The 27,523-nt window shown below is 42.1% G+C and overlaps 1 protein-coding gene and 1 long non-coding RNA gene across 9 annotated transcripts in view; one reads left to right on the top strand and one right to left on the bottom strand.

Annotated features, from left to right (window-relative positions):
* LOC138759889 (uncharacterized) overlaps positions 1 to 4,710 on the top strand; it is a 59,180-nt gene extending 54,470 nt beyond the window's left edge. For both annotated transcript variants that reach the window (XR_011355200.1, XR_011355201.1), the window contains exon 6: positions 3,758 to 4,710. This is a non-coding gene — a long non-coding RNA (uncharacterized lncRNA). The remainder of the gene's footprint in view (positions 1 to 3,757) is intronic.
* The window catches only part of LOC138760779 (uncharacterized), a 218,896-nt gene that overhangs the window by 190,462 nt on the left and 911 nt on the right, over positions 1 to 27,523 (bottom strand). Inside the window, exons 2-4 of one of the 7 annotated variants that reach the window (XR_011355864.1) lie at positions 11,312 to 11,445; positions 10,824 to 10,925; positions 5,030 to 5,184 (exon numbers count right to left, since the gene is read on the bottom strand). The exons of 2 other annotated variants lie outside the window; for them this stretch is intronic. The gene's annotated coding sequence lies outside the window, so the exon portion shown is untranslated. Of the gene's footprint in view, positions 1 to 5,029; positions 5,185 to 10,593; positions 10,926 to 11,284; positions 11,446 to 15,196; positions 15,271 to 27,523 lie in introns of those variants that run through there. 4 more of the 7 variants (XR_011355866.1, XR_011355865.1, XR_011355863.1 and 1 more) reach the window with 4 other exon arrangements.

The following is a 27,523-nucleotide window of genomic DNA, read 5'->3' on the forward strand; positions in this document are numbered from 1 at the left end:
TAAAAGAGCTCCTCCTGCAGATTAACCAGGGGGAGGTCACTGTGCTGATGCCAGTGATCTTCAAAAGCACTGTTCTGATAAGAGTTCGATCACAGTATGGCACTGAGGTGAGAAAGACGAGAAAGGAAGAATCAGAATTCATCGTTTCCTTTGATGCTCACCCATTTTGGTTAACCCTTCCCTGGAGCACAGGATAACTTGCACTCATTCTTTCCACAACAAGGATAATAGGTAGAAACTATTTATCAAAAATACATCCCTGCATTCAAATTTTCCAAAATCTGTATGCTGACCTGATGGACATCGGAGGAAGTTGTTTTAACAATACAGCTCAGTAGAAGGCTTTACTGGCCCATGAAATCTGTCCCACTCGATTACACATAATTAACATACCAACCCCATACTTTTGAAGAGTGGGAGCAAACCAGAGGACCCACAGAAAACCTGCACAGGTCACAGGGTGAACATACCTTCCCATGACTGCGTAGGTTTCCCCAAGTTGCTCAGTTTCTTCCCTTGTTCCAAAAAGATATAATAGGGATTAGTGGGTGAATTGGTCACATGTGTAGTTGGGTGGAGCAGGCTCATGGGGTTGAAGGGCCTTTTACTGTGTGGTACTCCAAATTAAATTAAATTAAGTTAAATATTAGCATAGAACAGAACAGCACCATTCAAACCATCCAGCCATGATATTATGTCAACCTACATACACGTATTCCATATCAGTCTTACCCCTTCCATCCCTCAGTCCATAACCCACACTTTTTCTCATTTGCATCTGCCTATCTCAGAGTCTTTTGAATGTCTTTATTCTACCAGCCTCCACCACCACCCCAGGCAGTACATTCCGGGCACCCATCACTCACTGTGTAAAAAAAATCTACCTCTGACATCTCCCCTAAACTTTCCTCCTCTCACATAAAATGGATGCCTTCTGATATTGGCAACTGCTGCCCTCGGAAGTAGCTGGTGGCTCAAGAGAAGGTGATGGGTGAACCTGTGAGTTGGCTTTGCCAGTTAACTTAGTGGCTACAAGAAGGGCAATTCTTCCTAACTACACACCAGCCATCACATTTTGGAGAGATGGATATCCCTTGCTGATGATTCAGATGGTCTTCTTTTTCCATTACACTTGAGAAGTTGCCTCAAGATCCATCCAAAATTCCTTTGTTCACAATTAGGTGGTTTAGTAGCATGGTGTTATAGCATCATGGAATTAAACAGCACATTAAGCAGGAATTTCAGACCATCCCTTCTGTGCTGTCCACCTATTTAACAAATCCTACCCTAATCCCACTTCTTAAAATCTCCATTCATTCCCATCAATACCCCCACCCCACCCACCCCACCCCCACCCCTTCATTGCCTGTACAGTACGGGCAATCTAGAGTGGCCATTTATCCTATTAATATACATATCTTTGGATCATGGTAGGAAACTGGAGCACCTGGGATAAATCAATGCAATCACAAGGGGAATGCATTCTGGAGGTCTGGATCAAACCTGTGTTCTCTACCCACAGATGTGGCCCAACCTTCTGAATACTTCCAGCACTTTATGTATTTATCCTAGGTTACTACAGACCCCTGTATTTTAAGCTCACATTCAAATAACTAGCTATATGAGAATATTTATTACACAATGTAGAATTTGATCAATTTTCTGAATACAGAATCATTTAATGTGATAATGCTGTCCAATATTGTAATTAATTTTCTGTTGGCTCATCTGTCCACACTACATGGGTGTCTTTTATCTAGCTCTAAGCCAGCTTCTTTTTTCTGTTCTCCGATTAATCAAACTCTTCACTAGCTTTTTGGATGACACCCTATTTCTTTCTTTCCTACTCATTCTAGCAATCACTGTTCCTGTTTTGTAACACAGATCAGCTGCATTTGACACATTTTTGGTTCACCATTCTGTGCCTAACTGCCTTAAGTTGTATCCTTCTCCTTCCATCTCCATTCTCTCTGTGTGTCTTGTCCAGGCATACCTTTCAGATCATACTGCAAAAAAAACATGTTAACAGATTGGGCTTGCAGATGAGAGTGAACCATGAAGAGAAAGGCTCTCACAGAATTCCCAGCAATTTATAAATCATTAATGTTTCTAATGAAAATTAGATTTGTAAAGATCCGCTAAAGATTTGCAATGAGAGCTGATTTCACAGAACATGATCCAAATTTAACCAGCCCGAAAAGGTTTGATAAGATGTTGTCTGCTTCATACTGACAATTAAAAAAGGGGTTTTAGCCACCAGGGCAAAGCCCTGTTTTATCTTCAGCAGTCCTCTTAATCTTTGAGCCACTTTAGAAAAAGCTTTTTAATGACACAGTAGGACAGATAAGGATTTTGATGGGAGGAAAACAACGTTCTGATAGCTGAGTGAGCTTGGGGTGAAACTTGAAAAGCAGTGGTCATGGTATATTAGGCTAGAAATTAAGTCAAAAGATAATAGTCTTCTCCAAGCAGATCAGGCTGACATAATTTATCAACGAGAGTCACCATCCCTTTCACTAACTCCCTCTTACATACAGAAACAGACTGGATCATTATCAATGGCAATAACCATAATTCATTGTTATGTTGTGGCTTTAACATGGTAAGATCTCTCTCAGCACTCCCAGTTTCAACTCTCAAATAAAATTGACACGGAGACACGTAGAAAGATATTACAGTAGGTGGTCAATGACTTGGTCAAACACTAGGTGCAGCATCAAAGTGTGAAAGGAGGAAAGAGGCAGACGAGAGAGTTGTGCGAAGGGAATTCTAGTTCTGAAAACTGACGGCAGTGTATCGCTTTGCTCTTTCTAAAATCCACTTGGAAGAGGTTTGGAGCCTGTCCAAGATCAGATCTTGGGGAAGCTGTCCGCTAAACGAGGATACTTGCACGTAGAATATGGGGTGGCTACTAATAATAATTATCAATACTTTATTATCGTACATGTTGTACAATGTACATATGGCTAAAATTATTACTTGCAAGAAATATATTCATTGTTTCTTTTAATTGAATTGAATTAAATTAAATTAAAAGAGACAATAAATACATGAAATATCTTAATATTCACACCAATCCCAGTGCAAAAAAGTGACTAGCAACAGCGCAGACAGTCCATGTTTAATGCACTAAGGCGAGGTTCAAGAGTCCGATTGCTATTGGTTGAGGGCTAGAGAATAGGGAAGTAGAAGGAGGTCATTATGTCTACTGGGGGGATTTCCTGAATAACAGTTCAAGGAAGAGGGACCACCAATGGCAATGATCAAATATCAATCTAAGATCATGGAGTAGATCTAAGTGAATGCTCTATGGCAGGGGTGGGGAACCTATGGCCAGTGATCCAAATTTATCCGGCCCGGTGTGCAGCTGCCTCCACTCAGTGTGCGGTTGCCCGCCTCTGTGCACGTCTCCCCCCTCCTCTGTGTGCGGCACCCTCACTCTCTGTGCATTGGAGACCTTCCTGCCCTCTGCTGTAGATACAACCCCCCGCCCGCCCTCTGCACGAGACCCCCACCCCATCCCACCCTCTGCATAAGACTCCTCCCTGTGCTAGACATCCCCCCCACTCTCTCCCCCATCTGTGCGTAAATCTCTCCCAATCACTTCCTTTCTCTATGTGTCACTCATCCTCTCTCTGTAATTTGCTCCTCTCTCTGTGTGAGGTGCCTTGCTTTGAGAGAGACTCACCCTCTCTTTGTGTGACATTCCTATAGTGTCATTTTAATGACTAACTTGAGATTTTTGGTGTATTTCCAGATTTGAAGATGTCTTCCCTGACTTGAAATGCATCATTATATCCGGTTATTTATTTATTTCATTTGTGGCAGCATCAGTCCAGCCTGCCATTCATCCACTGGCGCACCATCTGGCCCACGCATGGTAAAAGGTTGCCCGCTCCTGCTCTATGACCAATGGACAGGATGTACCAGGTTAAGTGGTGGAGGAAGTTTGTTTAATAATTCTTCTGTGATCCATCTGGAGAAGTTCTAGCCACATTAAAGGCAATATAAAAATCCAAGTTGTGGATGCAGCAATTCTAAAATGGTATTCTTGACTGTGTTGAAGGAAGAAGAGAAAGAATATTCGATTCTGGCATCAGCCACAGTGAAATTCAAGGGTTAAGTTCAGAGCATTCCTGTGCAGTTCTTTGGATTCAGATAGAAACATTGAAGATGGGCATGAATTTGAGACCTAATATGTAGAAGCACTCTACAGACCAGTTTCGACATTACTTTGTATGAGGCTGAGATACAGGCAGATTCCCGATATCAACACTCTCGGTGTGAAGGACTTTCTACTCAAATCCACTTTAAAACTCCTTCCCCTCAACTTAAACATATACCCTCTTGTCTTTGATACCCCTTCCACGTGAAAAAAATTCTGACTGCCTCTCATAACTTTGTACTATTCTGTCAGGTCATTTCTTATCATCCTTTGCTCCAGGGAAATTAAACCAACCCTTTCTATCTCTCTCTCTCATCAGAAGTCCTCCAATCCAGGCACAAAAAGAGAGGTCTAATATTATTTAAAGAATGAATAATTCCCTGCCAATTTCACCCCTAAATAATATAATGATAAATATAAGAACCTCCATTTAATCAGTTTCAGAAGCCCTTATTTCTAATTGATTGGAAAGCAAAAGGAGTTGCACATTTGTTATGTTGAGTATAAACCTGATGTATTTCTATTGCGTTCATGGAAAAGTAATAAATCAGCGTATACTTTTCACTTGTTTCCAATGTACCTAATGTACCAAAGGAATTTTGTTGCAATTTGAAAAAAAGGGTTTATTCGAAAAACAATTCAAATGCAGCCAAATGAAAGACTTGGATAGGGTTGATTTCAAGTCAGTTCTAAAGTATTATTTTTGGTCTTCAATCTGGTTATTGCACTTTACACCTCCACTATTAATCAATGCTGAAAATGACACCCCCCCCCCCCCCCAAAAAAAAATCTTCCAAATTATTTTCATTTTGGGAAAGTGGACTTAGAAGATAGTCAATTTTTAGAAGAATTGAAATAATAATATTAGTCTGTAATATTATAGAAGAAATCTAACTGTGACTGTGGCTCTTCTGAAGCCCAAATTAGGAAGATTCTGATATAATCTCATTATTTTCCCAACCATTAATATTGTTCCTGTTGGCAAGCATTCATGGTTGACTTGGTAGGTATCATAGGATCTGTAAAAGATTGTAAAGCATTAGTTCATTGAAAAACCTTGGAAATCAGCCCATGATTTCCCAATGTGCCTTCAGCATTTATACCAAGGTTTAAATATGGGAGAAGGCCTTTCAATTGTCCTACCTCACATGTTCAATTTTTATTATGGAAACAAATTATGATGCAGTGATGTTAATTTTAAATGTATTTGTCACAAAGTACCTGGAACAGTGGGAAAGGTTCTTCAGCGAACAGACTGCCAGGTCATCTCTAATATTATGTCATTATATAAAGAGAATAACTGGATTACAATGAAAAGGAAGATCAATTTGCATAAGGGAGGGCAGCATGCTAACGGAGTCTTGGGGTTCATTCAGGAGTCTGATGGCTGTAGGGACAAAACTCTTTGAGTCTCTTGGTGCTGCTTCCACATTCTTAAGCCTTCTCCCAGATAGATGATGGATTACATGATGCTCCCATCTGTAGGTTCTCCAAGTCACACGCATCTGACAAATATAGCACTGCTCCATCATCACTGCGGGGTCTAAACCTGATGATTTCCTATCAGCAAAGTGGGAGTGCCTGAATTCACATTCTGGTACCCACCCTTCTGCCAAACTGGTTTAAAACCTCCCCAACAGCTCTAGCAAACCTACCCACCAGGATATTGGACCCTTTCTAGTTCTGGTGCAGTCTGTCCATTTTATATGTCAGACTTTCTCCAGAAGGCATCCCAATGATCCACGAATCTGAACCCCTGACCCCTGCACTAACTCTTCAGCCACATTCATCTGCCACATCTTCCTATTTCTCCCTCATTGGTTTGAGGTACAGGCAGCAATCCTGAAATTACCACCCTTGAGGTGCTGCTTTTCAGCTTCCTTCCTAACTCCCTATATTCTCTCTTCAGGTCCTCATCCTTTCTCCTATCTATCATTGGTACTAACGTAGACCACAACAGCTGGCTGTTCACTCTCTCGCTTGAGAATGTTGTGGACTCAAACAGATAACTCCATATTAAAATGAAATTCAGGCGTGGAAAAAAAAATCAATATATCGGGCTAAAGGTAGCATTATCTCCGAAAACACCCTTATCCCAGTACAGATTAATACTTATGACTCTGGATAATAAAATCCTGGACACCAGGTGCCAGAAGGGGATCAGATGTATCAAAGATTGTTATGAACAAGGCAACTCATGTCATTTGAACAGCTGAGGAATAAGTATGATTTGTCGAATTAAACTTTCTTCTGCCATTTTCAGTTAAAATCTTTCTTAAAGGATAATTTGGGACCATCTATGATCCTACCTGGGTGTAGTTATATGGAGATTCTAATGTTGCAGGGTCGCTACTGCTACAGCCAGGTTATAGCTCCTGAGCTGTAGCTCAAGACTCGCGGAAGAGAGAAGACACACACACTGGTAGAGTGTATTCGACACTGAGTTTATTCAGGGGTAGTTCTGCCTTTTATAGTGAGCTCAGCCACGTCACCGCTGGGGCGTGGCTTGAGTGGGCTGGCCAACAATTGGTCGATTCCTGCATCCAGACCCCGATTAGATCCGCTGGTGGTGATTGGCCAGTTTAACCATTCCACCAGTGGTCTGTGGAAATGGGCATCTCAGCCCGTGTGAGGTCTTGCTGATCAACATGTTCAATGGCTCTTTCACTAATTCACTTATTTCAATGCTGTCTCTCCAAAATGAGGGCCCAAAACTGGGCTTACATAAAGCAAGGGAAAGGTGGGAAATGGACTTGGGCACAAAAATCCACAAATGGTGCTGGTCAGACTTGTGCCAGGTACAGGTTGGTGCAATATAATTTTTTGCATCAACTCTACTTCACATCACAAAAATTACATAAATCCAAAGCAGAAATTTCAGAAATGTGCTTTAGGTGTGGTGAGGAGATTGGAACCTTTATCCATTCAGATGTGAGATTCTTCTGAGAGGACCTGGGGAAAATTCTGGAAAAACATTACAAAAATGGATTTTCCACAGGGCATCCAGAATTGTATCTTCTGGGAAACATTATAGACATGAGTTTTAAACTGTCCAGATACCAAATTCAGTTTGTGAAGGTCGCATTGTTGGTAGCCAGGAAATGTATAGAAGTCACATGGAAGTCTGACACCCAACTAAATATTACACAATGGAATACGGAGATGGAGGATTGTATTCCCCTGGAGAAAATCATGTACAAATTAAGGAGAAAATATGACACATTCGTTAAGGTATGGCAGCCTTATCTGCAACATACAGGTACATAGCTATAATTACACCCTTTCTAAAAAGATAATAATCTGCACTAATAGTGAAATGACTGAGATAATGAAATGGGTCGTGGCACAGATGACGTGCTCTTGTTTTCGTGTCTTTTCCATTTTACTTTATGTTACTTTGGGTTTATATTTGGTTCATTTAAGGGTCTGTGACTCTACAGATTTTTGGTTCTTTATGTTTGTTTAATTTACATAATCTTTTCCTTGGGGTATTAAGGTATGGGAGGGAAGGGAGAGAAGGTGGGCCGGGGTGGGGGCTGGGGTGGGGGGGGAAGGGCTCTGAATGTAATATATAATTGTTGAGAAAGATCGTATTGTTGTTCTGGATTTGTGTGAGTCTTGGAAAATCAAAAAAAGAGAATGTCGTGGACTCGATCAAAGACGTCCCTGACCCTGGCAGCTGGGAAGCAACATACCACTGGGAGCCCCTCTCTCGTTCACAAAACGTTCTATTTGTTCACCTAACTAGTGAATCTCCAATTGCTATCACTCTCCACTTCACCCCCTTCCCTTCTGAGCTAAAGGGGCCAAACTTTGTGCCAAAAATGTGACCACTACAACTTAACCCCTGATAGATCATTTCCTCCCTTCCCCCCCTCACAACAGTATCGAAAATGGTATACAGTACTTATTGTGAAGGGGAATGGCAACCAGGATGCTCTGCACTGTCTGTCTATTCCCCTTTCCTCGCCTAACAGTCTAATTGAATATCTCCTAATCTTATCGAATATCATTTTATAAATCCAAATGTGCCATGTATATTGCTTTCACTTTATCTACTGTGCTAGTTATTGAAATATTTTTCTTTTATAAAGCTCTGTCAATTCTGTCTATTTGTATTTTGATTTTTTTTGGAAGTCTTATTACTCCTTCTTTCATAAGAGATTCAATGTTCAGAGTTCTCCAAAGTTTAATGCAAGCAGAAAGTTTGATATGCCAAATAACCTTTTATAATGAGATTTATTTTGATTTTCCTTGAACCTGTGCTGCCATTTTTGATTAACACAATCTCAACACAAGCCTTCAATGCTCAAAGAGTTGGATCATCTTATACATAAGCTACCTATTACCAGACAAGTAATTTGGCATGGATAGCAGTCTGTTTGGAAGTTAATTATAGTAAGGGAACACAATAAACGAATGTAATTTCAAGGCACGTGTTCATATAGAGATGGGAGGTTTGATATAAGGCATATAAGGCAATCGAACAACTGAAAAGTGGCAAAGCAGCAGGTATGGATGGAATCCCCCCAGAGGTCTGGAAGGCTGGCGGCAAAACTCTGCATGTCAAACTGCATGAGTTTTTCAAGCTTTGTTGGGACCAAGGAAAACTGCCTCAGGACCTTCGTGATGCCACCATCATCACCCTGTACAAAAACAAAGGCGAGAAATCAGACTGCTCAAACTACAGGGGTAACACGCTGCTCTCCATTGCAGGCAAAATCTTCGCTAGGATTCTCCTAAATAGAATAATACCTAGTGTCGCCGAGAATATTATCCCAGAATCATAGTGCAGCTTTCGCGCAAACAGAGGAACTACTGACATGGTCTTTGCCCTCAGACAGCTCCAAGAAAAGTGCAGAGAACAAAACAAAGGACTCTACATCACATCACCTTTGTTGACCTCACCAAAGCCTTCGACACCGTGAGCAGGAAAGGGCTTTGGCAAATACTAGAGCGCATCGGATGCCCCCCAAAGTTCCTCAACATGGTTATCCAACTGCATGAAAACCAACAAGGTCGGGTCAGATACAGCAATGAGCTCTCTGAACCCTTCTCCATTAACAATGGCGTGAAGCAAGGCTGTGTTCTCGCACCAACCCTCTTTTCAATCTTCTTCAGCATGATGCTGAACCAAGCCATGAAAGACCTCAACAATGAAGACACTGTTTACATCCGGTACCGCACGGATGGCAATCTCTTCAATCTGAGGCGCCTGCAAGCTCACACCAAGACACAAGAGAAACCTGTCCATGAACTACTCTTTGCAGACGATGCTGCTTTAGTTGCCCATTCAGAGCCAGCTCTTCAGCGCTTGATGTCCTGTTTTGCAGAAACTGCCAAAATGTTTGGCCTGGAAGTCAGCCTAAAGAAAACTGAGGTCCTCCATCAGCCAGCTCCCCACCATGACTACCAGCCCCCCTACATCTCCATCGGGCACACAAAACTCAAAACGGTCAACCAGTTTACCTATCTCGGCTGCACCATTTCATCAGATGCAAGGATCGACAACGAGATAGACAACAGACTCGCCAAAGCAAATAGCACCTTTGGAAGACTACACAAAAGAGTCTGGAAAAACAACCAACTGAAAAACCTCACAAAGATAAGCGTATACAGAGCCGTTGTCATACCCACACTCCTGTTCGGCTCCGAATCATGGGTCCTCTACCGGCATCACCTACGGCTCCTAGAACGCTTCCACCAGCATTGTTTCCGCTCCATCCTCAACATTCATTGGAGCGCCTTCATCCCTAACGTCGAAGTACTCGAGATGGCAGAGGTCGACAGCATCGAGTCCACGCTGCTGAAGATCCAGCTGCGCTGGGTGGGTCACGTCTCCAGAATGGAGGACCATCGCCTTCCCAAGATCGTGTTATATGGCGAGCTCTCCACTGGCCACCGTGACAGAGGTGCACCAAAGAAGAGGTACAAGGACTGCCTAAAGAAATCTCTTGGTGTCTGCCACATTGACCACCGCCAGTGGGCTGATATCGCCTCAAACCGTGCATCTTGGCGCCTCACAGTTCGGTGGGCAGCAACCTCCTTTGAAGAAGACCGCAGAGCCCACCTCACTGACAAAAGGCAAAGGAGGAAAAACCCAACACCCATCCCCAACCAACCAATTTTCCCCTGCAACCGCTGCAACCGTGTCTGCCTGTCACACATCGGACTTGTCAGCCACAAACGAGCCTGCAGCTGACGTGGACATTTACCCTCTCCATAAATCTTCGTCCGCGAAGCCAAGCCAAAGATAGTAAGGGAACACAATAAACGAATGTAATTTCAAGACACGTGTTCATATAGAGATGGGAGGTTTGATAAAATTCAGATTTATTCATTAAATTATAGCTCATATCTTTCTTGTCATTTGGAATTATGTTGAAGGAACTGACGTGGAACTGTTAATAATCTAGAACCAGAGAAGAGAGCTGTAAAGATCCTTTAATAGAGGGGACATCATGGACGCAAAAATCAAGTTGGGTATTTTAACTTTGATGAAAATAAACGCTAGCTTTGGAAATTAGTTACAAATTGGGTGAAAACCTCTAGCTGCTGATGTACCATCAATCATCACAAAAGGCTGATATTGTAAAACTCTCAGGCTTTAGTTAATAAAAGCATTGACTGATGGAAGCAAAGAGAAAGGGCAACATACAAGGGGCTATGGGTAGGATCAGTCTTGGGAGGCGTGTCCAGCCGGCAGCAGCCAATCATGGCACAACAGTGGTTTACCATATTCACTCTTCTTAAAAGAGTCCTGTGGGGTGAGAAAAAAAGAGGTGAAATAACTATACATATATAGATTTTGCACATTATGCCTATCAGGGGATCTCCTCTGCGGCAGTGAGCGATGTGACATAGAGTCCTGAGCAGCTTGTGAGTTTGCCCTGTTAACAGTTCGTTGAGGGGTGGGGACAGGTGGGGTGGTGGGTGAGTGTGGAGTTGGTACATTGTTGGTGACAACAGTGGCCAGGGGTCAGTGGAGGGGGGGTGGTGTCAGCTATAGGTTCTGGAACCCCTAAGGTTGAAGTGGGAGGGGGTGTCTGTTGAAAGTCCATGGTGGTCGGGGAGGCCCCCGATGGAGCAAGATCCCAGATTGAAACCGTGACTTCGTGCCTGTTGGTGAAGGCAATGTAGGCATACTTGGGGGGTTTGCATGGAGAAGGTGGACCATCTTGACCAGCAGGACAGTCTTAGATTGCTTGACATGCTTCTGTAGCAGGACCGGTCCTGGGGAGATAAGCCAGGTGGACAGCGTAGTCTCAGATGCAGATCTCCTAGGGAAAACAAATATCCATTTGTGAGGAATGTCATTGGTAGCCGTACATAAAAGTGGAGTGTGTCTGGGAGGACTTCCTGCCACTGGGAGCCAGGGAAACCTTGAAACCTCAGTGCCAGCAGGATGGTGTTCAATACTGTGGCATTCTCTCTTTCTATTTGCCCGTAACCCCTAGAGTTGTACCTGGTGGACCTGCTCATGGTGATGCCCCTGGCCAGTATATTCTGCCACAGTTCATCACTAATGAAGCCAGGGTACCAAAAGAGCGTTAAAATATTCCAGAGAGCCTTGATGACCATGGCTGTGGTCATGTCCGGGCAAGGTATGGTGAAGGAAAAATGAGAGCATTCATTGATAATTGTAAGGAAGTAGACATTCTCGTTGGAAGAGAGGACAGGTCCTTTGAAATCAATGCTAAGGGGCTCAAAGGGGTGGGTAGCCTTGATCAGATGCTCTTTGTCTGGCTGGTAGAATTGGAGCTTGTATTCGGCACAGATCTGACAATTTTTAGTCATAGTCTGGATTTTCTTAATGGAGTATGGCAAATTCTGAGATTTGATAAAATGGAAAACCGAGTAATTCTGGGTGGCAAAGGTTATTGTGGAGAGCCTGCAGTCTGTCTATTTGAACACTAGCACAAGTTCCTCGGGTAAGAGCGTCCGGAGGCTCGTTAAGTTTTCCAGGCCAGTAGAGAATGTCATAATTGTAAGTCAACAGCTCGGTTCTATACTGGAGGATCTTACTATTCTTGATTTTGCCCTTTTGCTTATTATTAAACATGAATCCTATTGCTTGCCAATCTATGAGGAGGGTAAACCATTTCCCAGTCATGTACTGCCTCTATGAAAGCCTTCTCAATGGAGGAGTGGCAAATTTCAGGGCTTTGGAGGGTTTGTGAGAAGAAGGAGACAGGTCTGTCCGCTTAATTGAGAGTGGCAGCCAGGGCAAAGTCAGACGCATCGCTCTCCACTTAGAATGGCGTAAACTCATCTATGGCATACATGGTTGCCTTGGCAATGTTGTCTTTGATACTGTCAAATGCAGCTTGGGCTTCTGCTGGCAGGGGAAACGTGGTGGCTTTAACCAATGGGTGAATCTTGTCCTCATTGTTGGGGACCCATTGAGCATAGTATGAGAAGAACCTGAGGCATCGCTTCAGGGCTTTGAGAGTAGGTGGGAGAGGTAGCTCCATCAACAGAGGCATGTTGGGGCCAATGATGCCATTCTCGACCACGCAGCCAAGTATGGCTAGTTATGCTCCTCAGAACACACATTTATCCACATTATAAGTAAGGTTCATGCATTTTGCTGCCTATAGAAGTTTCAAATCATGATCCTGCAGGTCATGGCCACAGATAGTAATGTTATCTAGATATGGCAAGGTGGCCTCTTGATTGTAACGGTCCACCATGTGCTCCATCTCCTGCTGGAAGACAGAGACCCCATTTGTGGCGCTGAAATGGACTTGGATGAAGTGGTAGAGGTGGCCATCTGCATCAAACCCCATATACTGGCAGTCCTCTGGGCGGATCAGGAGCTGGTGATATGCTGACTTCAGGTTAATTGTGGAGAATATCCGATATTGTGCAATCTGGTTGATCATATCAGATATGCAAGGAAGGGGGTAAGCAGCGAGCTGCATATACCTGTTGATTGGCTGGCTGTAGACTGTAACCATCCTATTCTTATCCCCATTCTTCACCACGACCATATGGGTCCTCCAAGGGCCATTATGATGTCTTTGTCCAATAAGCACTGAATCTCTGCCTTAATGAACGCCCTGTCAGCCACACCGTACCATCTACTCCTGGTGGCCACCAGCTTGCAATCAAGGGTGAGGTTGGTAAAGAGTGACGCTGCTAGATCTCGCGGATAGTTTTGCAAACTCTGATGTAATGCCCCTTTTCTGGCACCTGAAGCACACTGCGTCCTTGGCAGGGCAGCATTTCCTCAGGTGCTTACTCTGCCCACAGAAGTAGCACTTGGAGATATCTTACGCAATGATGGCCGAGGTCAGATCACTAGGGTAGTGGGATGATATAGGGGACCAGTCACTCATGGGGTGGGACAATGCCCCCTCCCAGGATAGCAGCACCCACGGTGACTTAGCGGCAGAGTAGTCATTTGAGTTCTGGAGAGCCACCACCAGTGTCTTTACCAACCTCACCCCTGATTGCAAGCTGGTGCCCACCAGGAGTAGATGGTATGGTGTGGCTAACAGGGCATTCATTAAGGCAGAAGTTCAGTGCTGTAAGTTCAACCGCCCTGTGCAAATCAAGAACCTTTTGCTTCAATAGCCATTGCTGTATGTACCCTGAGCAGATACCGGCCACGTACACATCTCTGATGAGGTCCTCTGTGTTTTGGCAATCAACACGGTCTTACAGTTACATGCTCTGCACAGGTTCCAGAGGGCCCACAGGTACTCGGCACTCACTCCCCAGGTCACTGTTTTCTGGTGGCCAGGAGGTGCTTGGCATAGACCTCATTAACCTTCCTACAATACTGGGCCTTGAGGGTCCCCATAGCTGCTTGGTATGAGCTGGCATCACTGATCAATGGGAACACTTGGGGCCCGACAGACGACACACGTATTTTCAGTCGGTGATGACATTCGCGTCCACCATCAGGAAATCTTCGAAGCGCCGTAGCCAAAGTTCAAATGTTCTCGGGGCGTCTGGCGACTAGGGGTCGATGTCTAGCTTTTCAGGTTTCAGGTACTGTTTCATGCTTTTTTTTGGAAAAATTTAGTTAATAAAATTGATGTACCATCAAAACTCACAAAAGGCTGATATTGTGAAACTCTCAGGCTTTTATTAACGAAAGACTGGAGCTACTATCAACCTCATTGATTGATTGAAGCAAAGAGAAAGGGAAACATGCAAGGAGCTATGGGTAGAATTAGCCTCGGGAGGCGTGTCCAGCCAGCAGCAGCCAATCATGGCACAACAGTGGTTTACCTCAGCTACAGGCAGAAAGCTATGTAGGAATGTGTTTTATTGGGAAAGTGGTTTTAAAATGGTGAGTACTGCTTGTTTAATATTTACCCAAAAAATAAAAAAAATGAAGAAAATCTGCCGATTCTGGGATCGAGTGCAATACACAAAAGTGCTGGAGAAACTCAACAGGACACATGGCATCCATAGGAAGCAAAACAAAATTACTCCTGGTAAAGGGCTGTTGACTGTCTTTTACTTTCCATTGATGCTGCGTGTCCTGCTGAGTGTCCTGCAGTGAAAGAGAAAAGGAAGGCAGGGGAGCAGTATACCTTTGACTCAATAGCAGGGGAGATGTTGGGTGCATAGGAACCTACTGTTCAAGAGTTAACATCCAATTTATTAATCATCCTGGCTCAGAGGTATTTAAGACTTCCATTTGCAGCTGTCCGGTAAAGACTTTAAGAAGAGTCTTGCCAATGACTAAAACATCCTGGGATAGAATAAATAAAATGTCCAGGGTAATCGCTTTTTAATCTACTAGTGCAGCCAACATGGATCCTACATGCAACTTACTTTCACAGTGACAAATAAAATTCCAGCCTGAAAGTATTCATATTAAAGGTACCGAAGGATATGTGCAGCCTCTGGTTCCTTTAACTTGAACACTTGCAGGTTAGAATTTCTCCACCGTGAAAATCTGATGCGATGTGGGATGCAATTCCACTCTTCATTTCCTTATTAATTTTAAAGACCTTTTTATTAAAAATCACTTATCTTCTTTTGAACAATTGAGGATAAAATTTAAATTACTTGAGTCATTATTTTCAGGCATCTGCAAGTTAGAGATTTTCTTCAGTCCAAGCTTTCTGATTTTCCACAGATTTCTGAAACAAATATTCTTGATTTACTTTTTGACTTTCAAATTTCTCATAGAGGCTCAGTATCAATTATTTATAGTAATTTGATGGATTTGAGAATAGATTGGAGGCATGATTTGGATTTGTCACATCAGATGAGGATTGGGATATTGTTCTAAATTTGATGAATGAATCCCCATTTTGGGCGCGACATTGTTTGTTGCATTTTAAGGGGGAGCACATGGCACATATTTCAAAAGTTGAGGTATCTCGCTTCTATTCTGATATTGATCCATTATGTGATAAATGTAACATTTTTGAGGCCCTATTGATACATATGTTCTGGACTTGCCCTAGTTTAGAAAGTTTTTGGAAAAATTACTTTCAATCTTTATCAATTATTTTTATGGACAAATTAGAACCATGTCCATATTGTTGACTTCATCTCTGAAGCGAATTTTAGCTTTTACTTCATTGATAACTAGACGGGAAATTCTGATGAAATGGAAAGAAAGTATTCCACCTACTCATTCTCAATGGTTACAGGAGTTTATGTCCTTCCCAAGTTTAGAAAAAAAATCAGACATAATGTCAAAGATGCAAAATTGAACTTTTGTAAGACGTGGGGCCCATCCATGGAGTATTACCATAATTTAACAAATTAGGGTGTTTGGATACTCCTGAACAGTGCTGTCTGGTCTCTGAGTGTCATCCTTTGTTTCCTATTTTTATTAGAGGAAGTGTTTGATTATTAGAGTGGGGGGGGGGGGGAGGGTTCTCTCTTTCTATTATTTTGGATCTTTTTCAATATTTTTGACATACTGGGTTTGATCTGAAATGTGCACACAATTTATATTATGTTTAATCAAGGTTTTTTTTGAAATTTTCAATTTTTTTTTAACTTTTCTCATACTGTAGCAAATATATTGGATCTATTTGTGTATTTAAAAAAATCAAACAATAAAGATATTTTAAAAAGAAAGCTGTGGTTGCAGGCCCTCTGCCTGGATACACTCTGTCACATTACCCAATATGCCAAAAATTAGGATGTCTATTTTTAATGACAGTCGAGCTCTCCACTGGCCACCGTGACAGAGGTGCACCAAAGAAAAGGTACAAGGACTGCCTAAAGAAATCTCTTGGTGCCTGCCACATTGACCACCGCCAGTGGGCTGATAACGCCTCAAACCGTGCATCTTGGCGCCTCACAGTTTGGCGGGCAGCAGCCTCCTTTGAAGAAGACCGCAGAGCCCACCTCACTGACAAAAGGCAAAGGAGGAAAAACCCAACACCCAACCCCAACCAACCAATTTTCCCTTGCAACCGCTGCAATCGTGTCTGCCTGTCCCGCATCGGACTGGTCAGCCACAAACGAGCCTGCAGCTGACGTGGACTTTTTACCCCCTCCATAAATCTTCGTCCGCGAAGCCAAGCCAAAGAAAGAAGAGAGGCTAATAATACAGCATCAAGTTCAAACTAATTATCATCCAATTGTACAATACAACCTGACAATACAGCGTTCTCTGGTCCTCGAGGCAAAAACATGCCAATACACATACAGGCATAACACACATACAGAATAATGATGCATATGTAGTATGCATATATGTTATTTATCTATATGTATGTAAGTATTGTTAAATCCTGAGGGTTCATGTGAGCATTTTATCAGTCATTCAGCAGTGGGAAGAATCTGTTTCTCAGCTAGTGGTTTTGGATCTGATATTCCCATATCTCTTTCACAATGGGAGTAGCTGGAAGATGCTGTGTTGCGAGGTAAGAGTACTCAATGATTTTCCGAGCGCCCTTCAAACAATGATCCAGGTCTATCACATCGATGGGGTGGAGGTGATGAGACTAATGTTGTCCTCTGCTGCTCTTATGGTCCCGTGAATCGTCCTCTGATCTACTGTTCTAGAGCAACTGTGCCGCAATCTGATGTAGCCAGCCAGGATGCGCTTGATCAAGCTCCTGTAGAAAGTTCATAGGATGGTGGCGAGTAGCCTTTCCCACCTCAGTATTTTCAGGTAGTTGCAGTTGCTGTTGCATTTTCCAGACAATGAGCACATGCTGTGCCTTCAGGATAGGTCACTTGTTACGTTGAATCCAAGGAACTTAGTGCTCTCTACACTCTCCACTACCAAACTATTAACGTGTAGAGGAGGGTGGTCATCCCTGGTCTGCCTAAACTCCACAATCATCTCCTTTGTATTGTCCACGTTGAGACTCAGGTTTTAATTCTCGCACCATATCATGAGATTTCCCACCTCTTCTCTGTAGTGTGACTCATTGTTGTTGCTGATGAGGCCAACTACTGTTGCATCATGACTCTGTTGGAACTGGATCGATCTTGTGTTGCAGTTGTGGATCAGTAGCGTGAACAGGAATGACCTGAGAACACAGCCCTGAGGTACACCAGTGATCAGTGTGATGGGCTCAATGTTCTGAAGCTCCTTCTGTTAACAAGTCCAGACTGACATTTTTCCCCTCATTAGGACTATTCAAAATTATTTGCTGAAGGATTTCAACAAGGATTCTCTGATAGTTATTACTACCTAGTGGTAAGACATTCAAGAAAAATGGTGACATTGGATGAGTGAGGTCGCACGTGAGTAGCACTGATTGCTCCCTCAAGGAATAAAAGCAGTAAATAGCTCTCTGAATAGATGGACTGGAGGGAGAAGGATTGTATGGTCTGTAAAACATCACTCTAACTGTTGAAGATCAAAGTTCAAATTTATTGTCAGAGTACAATCCTGAGATTCTTTTTCCTGCAGGCTGGGCAGAATTTCTAAATTTACTGATAACTAAACCATACTCAAGAAGAAAGAAATATAAACAAATTAATTGTGCAAATACAAGAATATAAATATTCAGTCATAAATATTGAGCAAAATAAGAGTCCTAAAGTGAATCTCTGAATGAATCTCTTGTTCAGAGTCCAATGATTGAGGAGTAGCAACTATTCCTGAATTTGTGGGTATGAGTCCTGTGGTCATAGAGAGAACAGAGCATGTCCTGGATTGTGGGGATCCTTGATGATTACTGTTGATCTCTGATGACGATGGAGTGGAGACTTTTTCTTGTGATGTACTGGGCTATGTCTATTGCTTTTTTGCAAGGTGTTGGTGCCCCCTTACAAGGCTCTGATTCAGCCAATCAGTACAGTACACATTTGTAGAAGTTTGCCATGGTTGCTCATGTCATATAGAATATTGCAAACTCCTGAGGAAGTAGAGGCACTGACGTGGTTATTTCATGATGGCTTTTGTGTTGGGTCCAGGGAAGGTCCTCCACAATAGTAACCCTCTAGCATTTAAATTTGCTCACCCTCTCCATCTCTGATCACCCAATAACTACTGGATTCAACACCTCTGGCTTTCTTTTTCTAAAGTCTACAATCAGATCCTTGGTTTTGGTGATCTTGAGTGAGAAGTTGTTGTTAGTACCTGTTCAGTCAATTTTTCAATCTATGCTGAATAATTGTCTTCTTTTATCCAGCCAACCACGATGGTGTCATCAGCAAATTTGTATATGAGAGAACTAGGCAAAGTCAGGCCCCTGAACTTCCAGTGCAGATGTGCATAGTTGTACTGTAGACTTTCAGTCTATACATGTTAATACCTTAATATTTTAATGTGTTAACTTCTTTCCTAACATATCTCTATGTAAATATGCTCCATGGTCCTAGAGAAACATTATCTCATCCTACCATGTGAGCATGGTATGAACGATAATTAAAGATGACTTGATAAAATTGACTTGACGATGTTGTCATACCGAGCCACACAGTCATAGGTGTAAAGTGAGTTGAACAGGGGTCTAGGTATACAACCTTGTTGTGCTCCAGTGCTGATTGAGATCCAATTGCACAGTGGAGTATTGAAGCCAAGGCTTTTGAGAGGGTGATGGTATTGAATCCTGAAATGTAGTTAATAAAGAACATCCTGATGTATACATCTTTGTTATCAAGGTTTCCCAGGGATAGGTGTAATTTCCATTGTTAACTCTGGAGAAATAGCCAGTGACCTTTTGGCTGCAGTAGACAAATTGAAATGGATCAATGCCACCGCTCAGACAGGAGTTGATATGCTTCAATACCAGCCTCTCAAAACACTTCATCTCTGAGGATGTGAAGTGCCACTGATGGGTAGTCATTTAGGCAGGCTACCACACTCTACTTGGACACTGGTACGATTGAAACCTGTTTGAAACAGATGGGTAGTCATTTAGGCAGGCTACCACACTCTACTTGGACACTGGTACATTTGAAACCTGTTTGAAACAGATGGGTAGTCATTTAGGCAGGCTACCACACTCTACTTGGACACTGGTATGATTGAAACCTGTTTGAAACAGATGGGTTGTCATGCCCTGTCAGAGTGAGATTCTGAAAATATCCATGAATACATTAGCCAATTGGTCGGCACAGGTCTTCAGTATTTGGCTGGTATTCCGTCTGGACCAGATGCTTTCCTTGGAGTTGTAATAAAGGCAAACTCATTGGAATGAATGACTGAGCCAGACTAATTTTTATCTCTTGCCCTCTTGTAGGAGACTCTTCAGAGAATAAATGGTTTCTCTCCATTTACTGGATCAATATCTTAGTTCAACTTGAACATTGCAATTAAATTACCCTCTAATCTTACATCCTCAAGGAAATATGCGCTTCATGTCTTCCTGGAGCTCACACTATAATTATGGAAGAATCAACTTAAGGGAAATATTAATCACAATTTTATAAATGTGAGATCAAAACACTCTCTTGAGAGGTAAAGTTTAGGAATGAAGCTGTAAAGAGAATCTCAGCAGGTGACACCAGCATCCGGTGGAAGAAAATGGCAACCAAAGTTTCAGGCCTGAGCCCTCTGTTGGAAAAGTGGAAAAAAGCAGGCACCTGATGAAAAGGTGGGGTGCAGGGGCGATGAGGAGAGGAAAGAAGCAGGGAAGAGGAAGGGGAAGGATCACAGGCTAACAGATCAGAGCAAGAGGTGATAGGTCATATGTGGGAGGGTAGAAGAGCAGGAAGCTGAGAAGTGAGATGAGGAGAAGGCAGAGGGCTAAGAAGGAAAGAGGGTGGGCAGCTGGAAGAAATGATATGGAGGGGTAGACATAAAGAGAGGTACCAGGGGAGGGGATTAACACCGAAAAGCTTCTTTAATTTCCATTGTTAACTCTGGAGAAATAGCCAACATGCCACCCACTTCAAAAGTAATTTAAAAAAGGCAGTAATGCCAGTATGGTTGTGATCCCAGAGCCCCTGAATGAAGAAACTCAAGGGATGCTCTAATTCAGTCATTCTCAACGAGTGCGGTACGCACCCTTCCCCCCATCCCCCCACCCCCTTTCAGGAGCCACAGCACGTTCAAGGGGAGCCATGGACTGAAATCATTAAAAATACGCTTTTTTATGTAATCGGTAGGAGAGAAGTACAGTAAAAAACAACTAAATGACTGCTTCACACGAAAGGGGCCCATAAACTGAGCAGTATCCGGAGGGGGTCATAGCCAAAAAAAGTTTGAATGCTGGTCTAATTGCAAAATCAATACTGCTTGTTCATGCAAACATTTAAAGACATTACAGAGAGGAAGAGACTTTCGATTTTGACCACAGAAGAAATAAATGGAGCCCCAGGCACTGCAATTTGTACAATTGCCTGTCACCTTTGGATATGGGTTTAAATCCAGCTCAGGGTGATCAGATGAGGATGTCTGGTGGCAATAAGGGCTTTATTTTAAATAGCTTGTGTCAGTTGTAGCTTACGTCAAGAACACAGATCAGGTTAGCTGCCATGTCACCTGCCCTGGTTGCAGTTGTTGAAGGGTTTGACAGGCGTTAAGAAACTAATCTAAAGATTTAGGAAATAAGCAGTTGGTAAATTGTCGGCTGTACTATATATATGCACAGTGGTCAGAGAGAAGGGCAGTCTAATTTTGAATGTAGGATGACAAGAAAGAAGGAGCTGGTTAATATACACTTTATATAACGCTTGATACATTTCCTGTTAAAACTTATTGTAGCTGATTATTAGCCTACATGAAATGGTATAAATTAAATCTTACGGGGGAAATCAAATGCTATTTAATCACAATTGTTGCACACAGTCAAACTATATTGTCGTTAAAAATTATGACTTTCATTTTTAATGCGTTCTAATTGCAAAGCACGTAGGTTATTCCTGGACTCTACGTCCTTGCACAACAAAGGCCATCTGAGGAGGTTAAAAAGTCATTGTGTATTTTTATATGACCATCGTTTCCATTTAACAAACAATGCTTTGATGAAGAAATACAGAAGAATTTGGATACTAAATGTTAAAAGAAATAAGAACAAAGTTTGAATCGTTAAAGGAAATTATATTTTCCCTATGGGCTAAATCAATAAATTCTGTTTTTCAGATCAATATCTATTCCCCTTGCACTTACTGTATGCAATAATAATTCAAAGTCTTACTAGACAATACATTTCAAATATTTCACCATAACTCTTTGATTAACACTTTTGACAGTTCCCATTGTGAATCTATGGAATTTTGCACACTAGCATCTAAAGACACAAATTGGTGGAAACAACATTTTTTCAGCATGGTCGAGCTGGCTTTTTTAAAGTTCATTTGCTAATTTGCCCATTGTATACTAACACCAAACTAAGGAGAGGTCATTTGTTTGTGGGTTTTGGAACAGTGTAATAATGGCTTCAAACGTAAACATCATGGCATTGCAAACAAAAGATGACATGGGTCTTTGCTGGCTTGTATACTCAATAATGCATCATTGTTGGAATGTGCAATGTAACGTGGTGCAATGAGATCATATATTGTCTTTGCAAATGTAGAATGTGGAGGAAAATGAGCCACACTGTGGGAACTCTTTGAAGCATCTTACCCAGCAGGTTACAAGACTTCCAGATACGCACAGAGACTTTTGAAAGATGGCCACATTTTGCCTTGAACAGGAAGTCTGAAGAAATGGAAGTTGGAATAGGCCATACAGTCCCTTGAGACTACTCCACCACAAATCAGAACATGGTTAATCTTCTAGATCACTCTCTTGCCTGATCCCCATATCCCTTCATTCCTTTTGCATCCAAAAATCTATCATTCTCAGTCCTGAATGTACTCAATGATATTCACAGCTCTCTGAAGCAAAGCACTCCAAAGATTTACAATTGAACAAAAAAGAATCACTTTGTTGTCATCCTTAATTGACTTTATCCAATTCATCCATGCCCAGCATGTCTGAGCCCTTAGCTCTTTCAGCCCTTGTCCTGTCAAGTTCTACCACAACCTTATAAATTCTCTTTCTTATTCTCTTAAACTTCATGAAATGGAAGCTCCTCCTGGTTAAGGAAGAAAGGGAAATTTTAGGAAAAAATGGAAGTGTTATAAGCTGGGATCAGTACTAGAATTGCTTTAATTTTGTAGTTAGATCAAATAAACATTGATAAAAGAAACTTATTTATTATAACAAATCCTACTAAGAAGACAGAATATATTGACAAGTCACTGGTTACACAAGTATATGGAGCAGTTTACTTAGGAACCAGTAAAATGAAATCCAGAGTAAGTAAAATTCTATCTTTCTCTATGCCATAACATAGAGCACAGTGTAGGTGCAGTGTGAAAGAGGCACAGACCCACAGATAGGACATCAGTTGAAAGATTTTTTTGCAGGGATATTGAATACAAAATTAAGAATGTTTTTATTAAATTTATGTTTTTATTTGCTTTAACTAATTTTCATGTACTGCATCGAGTTTTTAACACATTTTTACAAAAGCCAGTCAGTAATATTCCAGACACTCTCACAGATACAAATAAAATACGCAAGATAGTCTGAGTAAATCACGACATATTCTTCTGAAAGTTTATTTAAGGAAGATTCTAATCCACCGGCATGTAATGAAACCATTTGAAAAACCGAATGAGTTGATAAATAGTGTTTGAGTTTGTGGCAGGGTGCCTTTCCATGAAGCATTGTGCAATGTATATGTATATTGGGCCGTTCTTCATTGTGCCTGTAAATATCCATTGCTTTGCATAAATGTGGACACAAATCTCATGGTAGCTGTCAAACAGAAGGTAGAATAAAATCTCTGTGAACTCCCAATGAATGACTTTGAGAGAGTTTGTGACCTCTAGGAAGAAGATTTGTTGATAAATGTCCTCATCTCTGCGAGTAATGCCATTTCTATTTACGCTTCTATCATTATTTGAGTCAGGAAAATGGTAAAGGTAATTTGTTTGTAAGGAATGATTTTAATGAATGTGATGTTTTCAATTACTGAGTTCAAAATGATTAAAAATACATTTTTAGCTTTGTTGAGCAGTTTGTTTAATTTGTTCTTGTATTATTTTCCATTTTTCCTATCATAGTGAAATAGTAATTTAATACATTATATACAGTGTTTGTTCTGATTTAACCTCATCTGGCTATCTGTCAGTTAGGGAATACAGTATGATTATGGACAGGATCAATGGGATGTTTCACAATCAAGGTAACTGAGGAGATCCTGTAGTTTGGATGAGGCAGGAGAAGCTTTCAGTTCGATCAGGTGAAAAACATGCAATACACAAAAGTTCTGGAGAATATCAGCAGGTCACACAGCGTTGAAAGGAAGCAAAGATATATAAACAACGCTTCAGGCCTGAACCCTTCTTCAAGGTATTCAGGCAGGCTCCTGAATAAAAAAGTGGGGAGTGGGGTGGGGGTGAGAGGAGGGGGCAGGGGAGGAGTGCAGGCTAACAGGCAAGAGAACATAAGTGGATAAAGGTGGGAGGTCAGAAGACAAAAATAAGCTGAGAAGTGACAGTGGGAACAAGGTAGCTCTCTAAATTGAGAGGGAAGGGGGTGGGAGGCTGGAGGAAAGGAGACAGAGGGATGGGGAAAGAGAGAGAGAGAGAGAGGGGGACAGGGGAAGGGCCTAATGGAAACTGGATGTCGATGTGAACGCCATCTGGTTGGAGAGTGGCCAGTCAGAATATTAGGGTTGTCCTCCAATTTGTGCATGAAGCCATAGACTGAGTTGTCAGTTTGGGAATGGTATGTGGGATTAACATGGTTGCCAACTGGGAGGTCTCTTTTATTGAAGGTGCTCAACATAACGATCTCCCAATCTTTGTCCAGTATCTCTGATGTAGAGGAGGTATGCTGTTATCAATTAAAAGGCACTATTAATTATCCCGAGGAGATGTAAACAGAGGAGGGTGAATGAGAACAAATCTAGAACTTTAAGATCCAAAATACTGTCATCCCTGGAAATCTGAAATATAATAATATGCCCAACTGGGCAGTCAACATCTGAAGAGAAAGAACATTTGAGTTAATATTGCAAATTGATTATCATTTTCAACACAAACTGGACAGGCTGATTATTTCAAATTGCTAAATTTAATGTTGAATCCCAAGAGCTGTTCCATGCCTAATACAGTCGATAGGTAAGGTGTTGTTCCTTGAGTTTCTGTTTGGTTTTATTGGTATAGAGTTAGAAATAAAAGACAGATAAATCAGAGTGGGAGTGAGAGGGAGAATTAAAGTGACACGTAGCTGGAAAATCAGCATCATCTATGTCGAATCCACAGAATAGTTTAATTATTTGAGAAACTCTGATCTCACACTTGTGCCATAACCATCGAGATTCTGATAAAATTGCAAATTCAAATCTCCAGTAACATCAGAATTCGTGGAGTCTGTAAATATTGAGCATCAGGGTAAGTGCAAAGATTCGGACTCTTTAAATAGGAACTTCAATTCTAGAAATTTTCTGCTGCTTTTATGGTCCCATGGATTAACCTCCAATCGGAGGCTCTACAGCAACTGTACCAAACTATGAATACTTTTGATAGAGCTGTAGAAAGTTGACAGAATAGTGTCCTATAGCCTTGCCCACCTCAGCCTTCAAAGGAAGTGCAGTCACTGTGGCACCTTCCTGAAAAGTGATGAATAGGCCATTGAAGAAGCAGCATCCAGCAATTCTAAGAGAACATGAAGGATATTGAGGCCAATGAATGGAAGTCAACCTGAGAAAAATCTGTCTGAACTGTCTTGTCTTATCAATTTTTCAAGACATGAAGTCAAGGGATAAGGATTTGAAGGGTCTGGGACCAAGGTTGGAGGATTTTCTTCATTGTGAGACTGTTGCACAGCCAGTAAGTCAATGCTAAAGATTCCATTACTCTACTTTGGTCATAGAGTCATTCAGAGTGAAAACATGGCCTTTAGCTAACTTACCTGCGACAGCCAAAATGTCTCACCCACACTCTTCACTCTTGCCTCTAATTGGCTCTATCCTTCTAAACCTATCTGTCCATTTTATTCTTAAACTTTGTAATTGTCCCTCAACCACCTCCTCAGCAGCCCATCCACTCACCACTCTCTGTGCACAAAATAGGTTCCTGTCAAATCTCTCCTCCATCCCCTTAAACTATGCCATCTGGTTATGGATACCTCTATCCTGGGCAAAAGACTCTCTGCACTTACCCATTATCTGTTCCTCTCATGACTTTGTATACCTTTATGAGATTATCCCTCATCCTCCTGTGCACCAAGGAATAAAGCTCTAGCTTGCTCAACCTTTCCCTATAGCTCAGACACCTGAGTCCAGGCAGCATCCTCATAAATCATCTCTTTATCCTGTCCAGCTTGACAACAAAGGTTTTTAACGAAGACCAAAGGAGTTATACCTTTTTCAACAATTAATAAATATTATCAATAAATAGAGGGATTCATGGAGAGTTGTTTCAGCAGTCATTCAACAATCCAAATGCACGGAAAGAAGCTATTCCTAAGCCCAGTGGTTCTGGCTCTGATACATCTGTATCTTTTTCCCAACAGGTGTAGCTGGAAGATGTGGTGTGCAGGGTTGTAGGAGCCCTCCCTGATTTTGCAAGCCCCCTATAAACAACAATTCCGGTAAATCCGATCAATGGTGGAGGGAGACCCCAGAGAACCTTTCTGCTGCTTTTATGGTCCCGTGGATTAGCCTCCAATCGGAGGCTCTACAGCAACTGCACCGAACTATGAACACTTTCGATAGAGCTGTAGAAAGTTGACAGAATGTTGTCCTATAGCCTTGTCCTCCTCAGCCTTTAAAGGAAGTGCAGTCACTGTGGCACCTTCCTGACAAATGATGAGATGTGTGTCCACAATAGGTCACTTCTTAAGAGGACACCAAGGAACATGGTCCTCTCCAGTCTCTCCACTACAGAGTTCTTGATGTGTAGTGAAGGATGATCATTGCTGGTCCTCCTGCAGCCCATGATCATCTCCTTTGTCTTGTCTACGTTGAGACTCAGGTTGTTAGTCTCGCACTATTTCATGAGATTTTCCACCTCTTCTCTGTAATGTGACTCATCATTGTTGCAGGTGAGGTGAACTCCTGTTGTGCTATCTGCAAACTTGATGATGCTGTTGGAGACCCTACTGATATTGCTCTTTGTGTAATAATATTCTATTGGCCATACTCTTTTCAAAATTATTAAAATTGTAATGTATCAGTTGATTGGAATCATATTACATAAGGAGAGCTCAGCTTATACTTGCATGTTTAAAATGCTCAGAAGCGAAGGAATGTTACCCCCAACTTTAGTGCAATTATGCTATCAAATCTGTTTATGATTTAATAGCCTCCATCACAGCAAACAGCTTGAATTTTGCCATTTATTGGTGTGGTGATACACCACAAGCCTACTGCAGGGGGCAACCTGTGTACCTGCAGGAAGAGCACTGGAGGACAAGGCAACACCTGGCTGGCTGTCAATCAGCTGACCTGAATGGACCAAGCCCCACCCGGTTGATTGCCAATCACCCTCCGGGATATAAGCTACATCCGGCCCCTCGAGGTCAGTCTCAGAGCCAGCACAGCTGCTCTCATAGCCATTTCTGTGGAAGTTTGTGTGGAATAAAGCCTGTTAAACAGATTAAGTTTTGTGTCTGCTTTTCTGCTCGATAGCGCATCACAATTTATTCCATACATTTGAATGTCTATTTTCTCGCAGTCATAGACGAGCACTCCCGTTTCCCTTTCGCCATCCCATGCCCAGACACCTCCACGGCCACTGTCATCAGAGGACTGATGCAGATCTTCACCATGTTCGACTACCCCGCATTCATCTACGGTGACCGGGGGTCTAGCTTCATGAGTGAGGAACTGCGCTACTAGTACCTGAGAGTGAGGGGCATCGCAACTAGTCACACAACTAGTTACAACCTGAGAGGTAATGGACAGGTGGAGTGCAAAAATGGGGTAATCTGGAAGGCAGTCCTTCTGGCCCTTAAGTCAA

The sequence above is a fragment of the Narcine bancroftii genome, chromosome 4 (assembly GCF_036971445.1).
Source record: "Narcine bancroftii isolate sNarBan1 chromosome 4, sNarBan1.hap1, whole genome shotgun sequence".
Lineage (NCBI taxonomy): Eukaryota > Metazoa > Chordata > Chondrichthyes > Torpediniformes > Narcinidae > Narcine > Narcine bancroftii.